Here is an 11,481-nt window from a genome sequence, read left to right on the forward strand (position 1 = left end):
GTTTGACCTTCCACACTGCAAAATTAGAGGTGGGCTTGACTTTAAAGTAACCATTTCAACTTCATGACAGGTGAAAAGAAACCACCAAACCAAGTATCAAACTGCATGGCAACCTGACAATAATATCCTCGGACAGAAACAAACCTGAGTTTTGAAAATCTTATGTTAGGACTTATTATAATGCAAAATATCAGAAATTAACTATTTGAAAGAAGATTTGATGTCATATCTTGCATACACCTCTTTTTTTTTTTTTTTTTTTCCCTTTGTCTTTAGGTAGAAATCGCTTATAGCATCCAGTGATGTAGAGTCAGTGGAGGAAGAACTTTCTACTACTGAAGTTTATTAACTGTAGGTCTAGGATCCCAATGGACAGGGATTATACCTAAATTTGTGGAATTACCAGGAAACTGTGCTGGTTAACACCATAGAGAAAAATCCCCTGTTGGCAAGGACACAGTCTAGTAAGAGTTTCATTGCTAACTGTGATGCACCCCTTGTTCTTGGGTTCTTTTAATTTCAGTCTCCCACATCAATGTACAAGAGCAAAGTGGGGCTGGAGGTGTGGCTTTTTATATAATAATGATGTAGAAGGAAATTAGCATAGTTCTAATTAAAGGATGAAAGGAGCAATTAATTTAGTGGGTTTCAACTTCTATGCTGGAGATATTACCCCAGAAGACCTCCTGGAGCAGGGCAGGAAAATGTTCAAAGCATAGTACTGCAGCATGACAATAGCATCAGTGAACATGAAAGCAAAATTAATTGAAATAATGGAAAAGCTAGAGTAATTATGTTACCATTTCATTTATTGTTACAAGTACTGTTGAAATTACATATTTGTAATGTCTGCTGCGATTAATAATCTCCTCTTGCTGTATAGCTGTCATTAAACCAAGTAGTTATCTTTGTTTTATGATTTTTCCTCCAGTGAAGAGCCCGGTACTAGAAAACTTGGAGGAGATACTTCTCCAAACTTTATGCAAAGCCCAAGGTTAGGTGATGGTTTGGTAGTGAGATGGTGTTTCTCCCCTGTTAAACTGTGACTTGAAATCAATTACAATCATAGTGTAAAAGCTCAAAGTTGCTGATTCAAGCAGCCCTTTTCTAGCAATTTTGCACTTAATGCTTCCTTCCCTTCCACCTCCACAGATAAAAGCTGGAATCAGAGATTAAAACTTTCTCAGGTTGTTAAGCTTCCGGCATCTGCAAAGCCCAGAGTTCAGAGACCATGTCAAAATCATTACCTGTTATTGAATGAGAAGTATATCTTTTTGTTCACAGTCATGCAGCCAAGTCCATTTTATGTTGTTTTTGTGGATTTTGATGACAGACGGGGTGATTAGATCATCTAATCTAACTTCTTGTGAATTGCAAGCCATTGCATCCAACCTAGATTCTCCCCAGTGACTTTGAACTGAAGCATTCATCTCCTCAGGCAAACAAACTGTTGGGAAATTGCAGCTGAGAACACGAGAAATGGAAGTACCACAAATATCTGAGGCCCCTGCAATGGAAAGGAACTAACTCATAATGCTGGCTATGACCAGGTGAGCATCGGATTATCTGTCCCGGGGCTCCAGCAAATGCCAAATCCAAATGAATAAATCATCCAACAGCTCTGAAAGTACAGGATGGAACAAGCAAGGGGAGATTTTTCTCCCAGGCATAAATCTGTTGAAACTCTGCTGTGAACTCTGATCTGTGTTCTGCTAGTGATGCTGGCCAGAACCAGAAAGAAAGAAAATCTGAATATTCTTGTCCATCTGGGTATGCAAGAGATTTCCTTCTGGCTGATGGAGTAACTGGACCTCTGAAGTCCAATCTTGATATCTGCTAATATCATGAGTATTCAGACTAGCATTTTCTTGCCCTAATATAGGAAACAAGAGGCAACCTTTTTGTTTCATATATTCCTATATTTCCTAAACAAGAGGCAACCGATCACAGTTTTTAAGCTTGGAAGAGATTAGCATAGGGTCAAATTATCCAAGGCTAGTTTGAAGCCTGTCTTCTCCAAAGTAACGCTTTATAAACATGGTGTCACCATCTTGCCAGTTTAAGCTCACTACTAGGAAACATCAACCTTATTTCTAAGCTGATCTAATTCAACGCAGCTTTGTTACAAGCTCCAGTTTTCATTTCACCTCTCCAAGTCTGGGTAAAATCAATAGATTGAGGCTGAGTTTCAGTTGGGTACTCCCACAATCACAGATGTTTCAGGGTATCCCAGGTGCCCTGCAGCAACTGTTGCAGAAGAGCCAAGGTTTTCTGTAGGAGCTGTCTCACATCTGCCAATCCTGTGCTTTCCAAAAAACCCTAGAGTATCTCAGATGCCTACATCTGAGGCAGTTATTTAGACAACTGAATCCTGCTCTGGACTTCATACAATAAGACCTGTACTATAGATGTAGCATGTGAAAGTGGTGAAAGCTCTCCTCTTCTTAAATACACATGGTATTTGCTATACTTCTATATAAAACATTAATCAGATATGCAAGCACTAGTCTAGAAGATTAAAATAATTCAATTAGAAGACTAATTAGTTTCCAGCCCAGAATTCAGACAAAGCTGGCACGTGGACTTGCAGGTCTGGTATAAGCCTAATAAAGGTAATTATGTACACTTGTCAAATGACAAACCTTATATATTAAAAAGGGGAAAAAGTGAGGTTGAGCGTATACAAACTTTCTAGTGTGACTGTGGTAGTCAGAAAGAGTTCAGCTTTTTCACAGGAATAGAATAGTGGAGATCAAGAGAACGAAGTGAAATCAGGGATTTAGTACATATAATAGTTCTATAACTTATTTTCTTTTATAGATTTTTTTTTAGACATAATGATAACATTCTTAATGTGTCTAGACTTCAATGAACATTTGTATCACACGGAGAAGTTTGGGATTAGTACAGAAGTCATATAGGAGATAAGGTTCTGCACAGAAGAGAAATATCAGCATCTTTGGCTCAGACAACAGGAGGGGTGTTATTATTGGAATTCTACAAAGACCAATCTTTAGATCAAGTGCATTTAACTTTAAATCACTGTTCCTAGCACAAAAGGTGAGATGGTGTGGGTGAAACTTGCAGATGACATTGAGCAAGGAGGAGTGTCAGGAAGGGGGAGGACAAGGTAACGTGGGGGAGGAACTGGGTGACAGCAAGGAGTGGAGCAACAGCAATTGAATGAAATCCAGTTCTACAAAGTGCAGTATCATTTACTTGGGAATGAATAACAAGAGTTTCTGCTGCAGGCTTGCAAGTTGTCACACAGAAGTAATAGAGAAGAATAAGGACCTGTTTGTACTCATTGATCGTAGGATGGCTGTGGGCCTTCAAGATGATAGTGAGAAGAAAATGGCATATGACAGTATCTCACAAGGTATTACCAGCAGAAACTGGGAATTATATGGTGCTGTAAGATCTTATTTAGAATGGTAACATACAGGTCTATTCACAAATATTCAAGAAGGATGAACCCAAACTTGAAACGATGGAGAAATGTACCTTAGTAAAAAGAAATATCAATAGTTCTTTATCTCAGAAAACTGTACTTTAGGGGGGAATGAGACTATATAGAAACAGTTATATAAAGGACTGTAACTACATCATGAACACAAGACGATGTATAAGATAAACAGCTATCCTTGCAGAAGTACAATTATCTTTAAAAGGACCATGGTAAATTTTACCTGGATGTTTGAAGGAAACTGATAACCTGAAGATATTTGTAGTTCTTAAATGACTTTTCCATAGAGATGATAGGTGTAAAAACATAGTTTAACGTGGACCCTAATGTGTTTGAGGTTGTAATTTTAGGCTGCATTTGTCTCAAATGTTTGGGGAATGAATTGGCTGACTGAAGAAGTTTCTCTCCATTTTCTGTCCTACATTCAGAAGTATAATTTTCTGTCTCTGATCAAACTAACCAGCGGTTTGTTTGTTTGTTTGGCTTTTTTTTTTTTTTTCTTTTTAAGTTTTCATTCCACAACACATTTAGGCTAGAATTGATTTGGTCTTTTCTATTTATATCCCTGGAGTTGGTGACAATTGATCTTCTTTCATTTGGGTTTCAAAAGTGTGAACCACATGATCAATTTATGCCTTGCCACAACTCACCTCAGGATACGATATATACCTGGCATCTAGTTCCTGGATAACAGATCTTTAGGACAGCTTAATGACTGATGCAGCTGTGCAAGTGGTGATGATGAAAAGAAAATCCATATTTCAGCTTTCGCTCAAAATAGGGGACATTCAATCAGTAATGCTGAGGGAGGACAAAGACAGAAATGTGAGAGATTTTGGACTCTGCTCATTTTTATACATGTCAGTAGAAATACTTTATGTTAACTCCTAGATTTAGTCAAAGACAGGGGGCAAATAGCCTGTTTGTTACTAAAAGAACATTTTAATGCAAGGTTGATGGGGTCTGAGATGTCGTTGCTGGGAAACACTACAAAATGTCACTGACCTTTCTTTACAGAAGTTTGATGATCAGAGATGAAATGAAGAAAAGAACTGCATACATGTCAAATCCGTGGCAAGGAAAATGGGAAAAATCAGAGAAACAACTCTGGGGTTAATGGCCCCAATTCACCAAGCTTTATACACGTGTCTGACCTAAAGCACGCCAACGAGTCACATGGACTGACATAAAACTAACCACCTGCCTGAGTGGGCCTCATTTTTAATCTGTGGGATTAGACCAAAAAAAAAGAATAAATACTGGACTTGTCTAGAAAGAGAAGTAAAAATTACAAAACTCGCTGTTCACTGACATTATGAAATGCCACCAGAAGGTTCACGGCTGTGTGGAGCTCGACTCAGCCTGTGTGCAGGAACGATGGTCACGCTGAAGGAAGGCAGGCAGAGGAGTGGATTATTTTAAGTGCTGTTTGCAAACCTATAATGTATTAACTTCTGGAACAGAAATCCTGCTAGATTTCTGAGGAGGAGGACAGGGAGAAACATTACAAGTTCACCTGAGATGCAATCTGCCTCAGTATGCAAGTAGGCAACAGAGAAACTCAACTAAATGTGAAACTCCAGTTAAATGGTCAAATGATGGCTTGCTTTGGATTTGTGCAGCTAGGTTTTACTCTGGTTCTCTGTCTGGGCTTGATTCCATGTTGCAGTGCAGAAGAGAGCTGGGAGATGCCACTGAAAGGAAAACTTTTATCAAGGTCCTTAGAGTAATGGGGAATAAAGAAAGGGCAATGGAGGGGAGATGTTCCAGATAGACAGGACTGGTCACGAGTGATGATAAAAAAAAAATAAAAAAAAAATGAAAAAAACTCTATAACTTGATTTGAATCAGGGAGAGGTTTCATCTTTCTTTTCGACAAGGAAGATAAGTGTAGCAGCTTTCTGGTGCAGCTCAGAAACAAAATAATGCTTTTGCCTGTCTCCCTGGGCACCTAATGCCTGGCACACAGCTCTGAGGAGAGCTGCCACCATATATCTGGTCTCCCAGGTGCCAGAGAGGTCCCATAGTCACTATTGCAGGACAAGATAAAGCAAGCAAATGAGTAACTCACCACAGTGACCTCCCTGCAATTAGCACCCATTTGTAGCCACGGGTGGCCAAAATATTGATGTGCTGCTGCTCTCCGGCCTGCAGCATTCAGCCCCGACACCCCGTGGGCAGGTAATTGGACTCCAACGCCTTTTCTTTGAACTGTTTGCTCTAGCACTGGAGGATTTTGTTAGATGTTTTATCTTTTATGTATCATTCACATCATTTTGGCGGTTTTCCCAACGTAGCAGCGATATTTTTTGAACCTGTTTCTGATTTTTCTTATTTTTTTTTTTTTAAAAAAAGAGAATGCTCCCTGCTGGACCTGAATTAGGAACAGCTCTTCCTTTAAGGTACTTAGAGATGAATTTTAAGGGGCAGAACAGAAGTAGAGGAAGGAATTACACCTGACTTCACAAGACAAAGAGCAGTGTTGTAATATTCCTGTTTTGAGCATTGCAGAAGCCTGTTTAAGCCAGTGATCTGTGCTTGGGAGGGAAGACCATTTATTCAGCAGAGAGACATAGTAGGTAGGAAGGAAAAGACAGAAGAATCGTTCCCATCTCTTTGTGAAAAACAAAGCTAGATCTGCAAGGAAGAAGGGTAAGAAATCAAGAAATCAGGGAAACTCTTGCTGTCTGCAAGCAAAGGAGCCAAAAATGTAAACCCCTTTTCAATCAACTCTTTCACTGAGAGGTATACAGATAGCTTCATCCTCCTCAAGGAAACATCTCCCTGGGCCAAAGCCATGGCTGCTCTCAGCAGCAGTTTTACAGCACTGGAAACTCGTGGGATATCTCAGTCCCACGGATGATTCAGACTGCTGAGTACTGAGATGCTTTCATTTCAGGAAGTGCTATGAAATTAGGCTTTTCATTGCGACATTGAAATAGTGGGGGAAAATCTATTAAGGCAGACCTAATTCAGCTGTGGGACTGGGTCAGCAGGCAGCACAGCGAGGAGAGCAGGAGACTCTAATTTACACAAACTATCTACCATGAGCAAACACACCAGGGGTGACATTTAAATGGTCTCTTTACTCTAGCTGTGTTACTGAAACCAACGGCATAAAAAAAAAGCAATTTGTGGATGATACTAAACTAGGGGGAGAGTCTGATGTGACAAGTGACAGAGTGGCTGCCTAGGGGAGCTGGATTAATTTGAAGGCAGCCTAATTGAAACCCCATGAGGTTTGGCAAGGGGAAACTCAAAGCTCTGTGCTTGGGGTGGAGAAACCAGCCGAGAGCTGCCTGTCCCAAACCAGCCCCAGTGGAGAGGACCTGGGGTTAATGAGAGACACCGGGTAAATTACAAACCAGAAACCCAGATCAGCTAAGCAAGGGATGCTGTTATCCCCTGTGGCTGGTGCTGCTGAAGCTGCACCTGGAGAATAGTGCCTATAGCTGGATGCAGAGGGGATCCAGCAAAGACCATCCGACCAGGGATGGAGCCTGTGTTATAGGGTGGTGATAAGGGGGAGCTGCTAAGGTGAGAGAGCTGGGGTCTTTCTCCTCGAGGGCAGAGGTACTGGGTGCATCTTGGGAGGCTCGGGCTGTGTGTTGAGGAGGGCTTTGCTCACCAGGCAGGTGGTGCAGCCCTGGGAGAGGTACCCAGAGAGGCAGGGCGATCTGGCTGGGAAGGTTTCAAGGCTCAGCTAGATGGAGGCATGCCTGAGAGGATCTGTGTTACCGATGGTCCTCTTTTGGGCATGAAATTGGGCTGAGACCTCCAGAGATCTCTTCCAGCTAACTTTTCTGTGACGCCGTGAAGAAACTGGAAGAGTGATCTCTAAGTTTTATCCTGTGAGTGACACTATAAAGTGCTGCGCTAATAAATTTTTATATTTAAGCAGCATTGCCAAGGCCCAGGGCTTTTTGCATGAATTAATGTTTGGCTGGGAGATTTGATGGCTTGAAGCAAGACTGCAGGGCATTAAGATAGTTGGTCACCAGTTTCCCTGGAAGTGCCCAAGAGTGAAGTAGTTACTGGAGTTGGAAGAACGTGTTTTAAAAGGTACTAAGTTGTGGAGTTTGTTGCCGTATTTTATTTTCTTTGCTGTGAAATAATTTCTGAGGAAATGAATGCATCAAAATGAAGTATCAAAATGATTTTGCAAAGGTGGCGGGAAGCCAAGCAGGGAAGTGGAAATGCCTCAAATGGTCAATGCCAGCGATGGCAGAAAGTGATTTGACAAGGATTACAGGAGACTTCTGCGTGCTCACTGCAAGAGGTCATCTAATGTGATTGATGCTCTAGCAAAATTTTAAAAGGTTGGACAAATGTAGCCATTAGCAACTTCAACCAACCTTAAAATGTTATTTGCAGAAATTTATATCAAGTTTTCTACATTTATTTGTAAGCAGATATTATTTTATTTTTTAAATTATTTTGGTTGTCATTCAAAATGATTCAGTGATGTTTTCAGTGAGAAAGCTTTCTGTTGTGCACAGAAGTTTACTGCAATAGTGGCTTTCAGGAAGCACTATTCTGAATTTACTCTTTTTTTTTTTTTTTTTTAGTTTCTTTTTCTTGAGCTTTCCTTTGCATAGATATGAGCTGGAGAGGAAATTGCAGAAAATCACTAATTAACTTTGTAAAACCTGTCCAGTGAATTTGTGCTTTTCATTCTAACAAACGTTTGAGGAGAGTTGGCATGTTGCAAGGCTAGGAGGCTTAGCCGCAGAGAGACAAATGAGATAATTATAGCCCCTACTAGCTCTTTCTGGTACAATGGTTTTGTTCTGGGTCAGGGGCTACATGGCCACGCGCCCTTTTTCTGTCTCTTCCTGCCCTCTCTCCCTCATTTCTGGGTCAGGATTGTGTCTGGCCTCGTAGGAAATATTTATTTAGGAGTAATAGGGGGTATCTTTCCAGCCTCACTTACATAAATTACAGTGGTGTTTTACACAGTATGCCAAATATTTTTTTTTTGTTGAATTATCTTGGATTTGTCTGTGAGCTGTCTATCCTTGGAGTCCTTCAAAGATAAGCTCTGTAGCTATAAGTTTGTGCTGGCTTTCCAGGTTGCAAGTGAGTTTGACAAGAGGACTGAAGCTGAGACTAAATGAAACAGAGCAACTTGGGTCTGGCATGGGGAACCCAAGAAACACAGGTAGTTGTTTGTAGTTGCAGCAACTTGTGATTGAGCACAGTGGATGTTTCTTTCCAACCACATGTGCTACAATGGAAGTCATAATGTTTTAGAGACCTGCCTCGCTGGAAAGCTGGAGAAGCCCTTCCCAGCACCGCAGCTTGGTGTGGCGCCCTGGGCACGAAGGCGGGACACAGCGGGTGCCACCAGCCAGACCTGTGCTTTCCAAATGAACCAGCCCCTGTGTTCAACATTCACTCGCCATTTCCACCTCAGAAAACGGAAGCCAAAGTGGATTTCTTAATTTGTTCTCTAGTGCTGTCAGTCACGGCAGGGCCTGCACACCTGCATGTGGCTTTCCTCCCAATTATTTCAGCATCGCCAGATGCATGCTGAATGTTTTCCTTTCTTCTCTTTTCTTTTGCAACATCAGGTGCTGATCACTTCTGGAGTCGAAGTCGTAACTTGATGGACTAGTGATCTGATCTGATCTGACAAAGCCTTGCCCCCATTATTTCTGCCTGATGCTATTTCCCTGATAGAAATAAATCATTTGTCATTTTCCAAAAATCTACACTTTTGTCCCCAGAATTTTGAAGCTAGCTGTGGTTCCTTTGCTGCTGTCTCAAAGTGATCCTTTTTGTTCCCAGTGGAATATAATTTTCTGCTAAGATAAAGTTGAAGACTAAACCTCTTTCTTTCTTCCTTTCTTTTAATTCCCCAGGACAGATGCAAAAGATTCCCTTGTCCTGCTCTGTTTTGCTATTGCCTTGTGCAAGATGAACATCCTAATAGGTACATAGGATTTGCTGTAACAAGTCAACATATTTGTTTATACAGTTCCCAGGGGAACACAAAACCTCTTGAAATGCATATCCTTTTTTGTACTTCAATATGGAATTCAAGAATAGAGTTTGTGTCACTGTGATATAACTAGAGGATGTATGTGAACAGGACAGTAACTCTTAAATAGTCTGTGAAGCCTCCCATGGAAATCTTCACTGTAAACCACCTTAAATTAATCAGGACAACAACATGCACAAGGATGACATATTTATGGACGTTTAATGACCATTATTTTGGGACATTGCTTTACCACGATGTAATGTCATATGCTTTGCAGCCTATAAAGTGCAAAAGACACAAGAAGCCCACAGCATGATCCACTTTAGCCCCTCTTCCACCTCTGCTCAACTGTGCAGGAAAGCCTCAGCTTGGCATTTGTGCAGGTAGCACCCGGTGCAGCCTCTGAGCTGTGAGTGCAGTGCCTGAGAGGGAGGGATGGGACATGTCCCTCTGTCTGCTGCAGCACAGAACTCTGCCCTTGGACACATGGAGCATGTTGTGTCATCTATTCACAGAGGTAAAAATTCCTGTGATTGCTGCACGCCAGGGATGCTTTTTGCCTTGCTTTTGATCAGTCTTATACAAAACTCCTTATGGTGTATCCTCTCTGCCTTCAGCACTGTATTTTCATTTTTCACTAAACATTAAAGTCTTTCATGCTGATTCCAATACCTATGGGAAATCAAACGTGTAACTGTTCTCTTGCATTGCATACAGGAAAAAATCAGACCTCTATCTATTGCCAGTAAAACTGTATTGGATATTTATTGCAACTTTGAGAGCTGATTTTTTTCCTAGACCTCCGCATTCATCTCTTCCTCTTCTAATTGATTTTATTCTTTCCAGACCTCCTTCCTAACCATCTACAGATGCCCTCTTGTCTTTGCTCCATGCCTTTCATGAATGCTATGAAACATCAACTGAGGTATCAGGTGGTAGCAGTAGGCAGTGGCTCTTCAGGCAATACATTAAGCCATGGAGACTGTTGTCAGATGTTTGGGTGTTTTGGGCACTGAACTTTCTGTTGGGTTCAAAGAATAATTGGACAAAGGTATGAAGAGAAAATCTGCTGAGGGCTCTGAGGTGCAAAGAGGCTTCTGTAAAACCAAAAAGCCCCAAGGTTTTTGGAGTTGGAAGAGCATGGTTGGGGCAGGATCAATGCCCACCTGCCTTGCTCTTATATCGGGCTGAAATACCTATATTAGCCACTTACAAGAGACAAGGCATGGGCCCAGAGGAGCCATCCTCATGCTCTGATTCCTATTTTTTTTTTTCTAAAACAGCTTTTCTCTGCTTGAATGCCAGAAGATATCAGCCCTCCCTTTCTGTTAGCTTCTTGAATTGTTCTTCTGCAAAACTTTTTGATAGATATCTTCAGGCTGGATTCCTTTTAGCTATCTTTTCTCTATTGAACTAAAGATGTGCTAAAATAGAAATTCCACCTGCTGTTGCCCAAGATGTGGATTTTACTTTGGTAACAGTACATGACAAGTAAAATAAAAATAAAGCATAAACACATACAGGCACACCCACAGATATAACACCTTGGTTCTGCTCAAGTTGCTGTGCTTTGTTTTGGACAGAGTGTACAAATTAATGGACAGGTTAATGTCATGTTTCTGCTTGCTTAACAGCAGGGTTGCTTGTTGTGGTTTCTTCTGTGGCTTGAGCAGGCTTTCTTTCCAATGTGGACCTTGTTTAACTGCCTTATGTACCTGTCCATGATATCCAGTGTTACAGGAGAAAATGACTGCTTTGGAAAAAAAACAACACACAAAACAAACAAAAAATAGACAAAAGATCCTATTGCCATGCGTAGTGTTGCTACTAAATTTTCAAAGTATTTTCTATTCTTTTTAGCAGCCAGTTGGAAGCAGGGCTCCTTTTCACAAAGGCAAAGGGGAACACTTCATCCTACTAGACACTCGTCTCAATACCCCTGAATAAACCTTTCTTAATGACAACAGAGGAGTACTGTACTTACGTGCATAAGAACTCCCACTTTCACTCTCTCTCTACATCTTCAAGT

At 41.0% G+C, this 11,481-nt stretch overlaps 1 long non-coding RNA gene across 1 annotated transcript; it reads left to right on the forward strand.

Moving 5' to 3' along the window:
• Nucleotides 1-246: 246 nt before the first annotated feature.
• LOC308194193 lies at nucleotides 247-5,499 on the forward strand. The gene is made up of 3 exons (XR_013950388.1): nucleotides 247-2,612; nucleotides 3,252-3,379; nucleotides 4,484-5,499. It is a non-coding gene; the product is annotated as an uncharacterized lncRNA (long non-coding RNA).
• The last annotated feature ends 5,982 nt before the right edge of the window (nucleotides 5,500-11,481 follow it).

The sequence above is a fragment of the Anser brachyrhynchus genome, assembly GCF_964034855.1.
Source record: "Anser brachyrhynchus genome assembly, chromosome: 4".
Taxonomy (NCBI): domain Eukaryota; kingdom Metazoa; phylum Chordata; class Aves; order Anseriformes; family Anatidae; genus Anser; species Anser brachyrhynchus.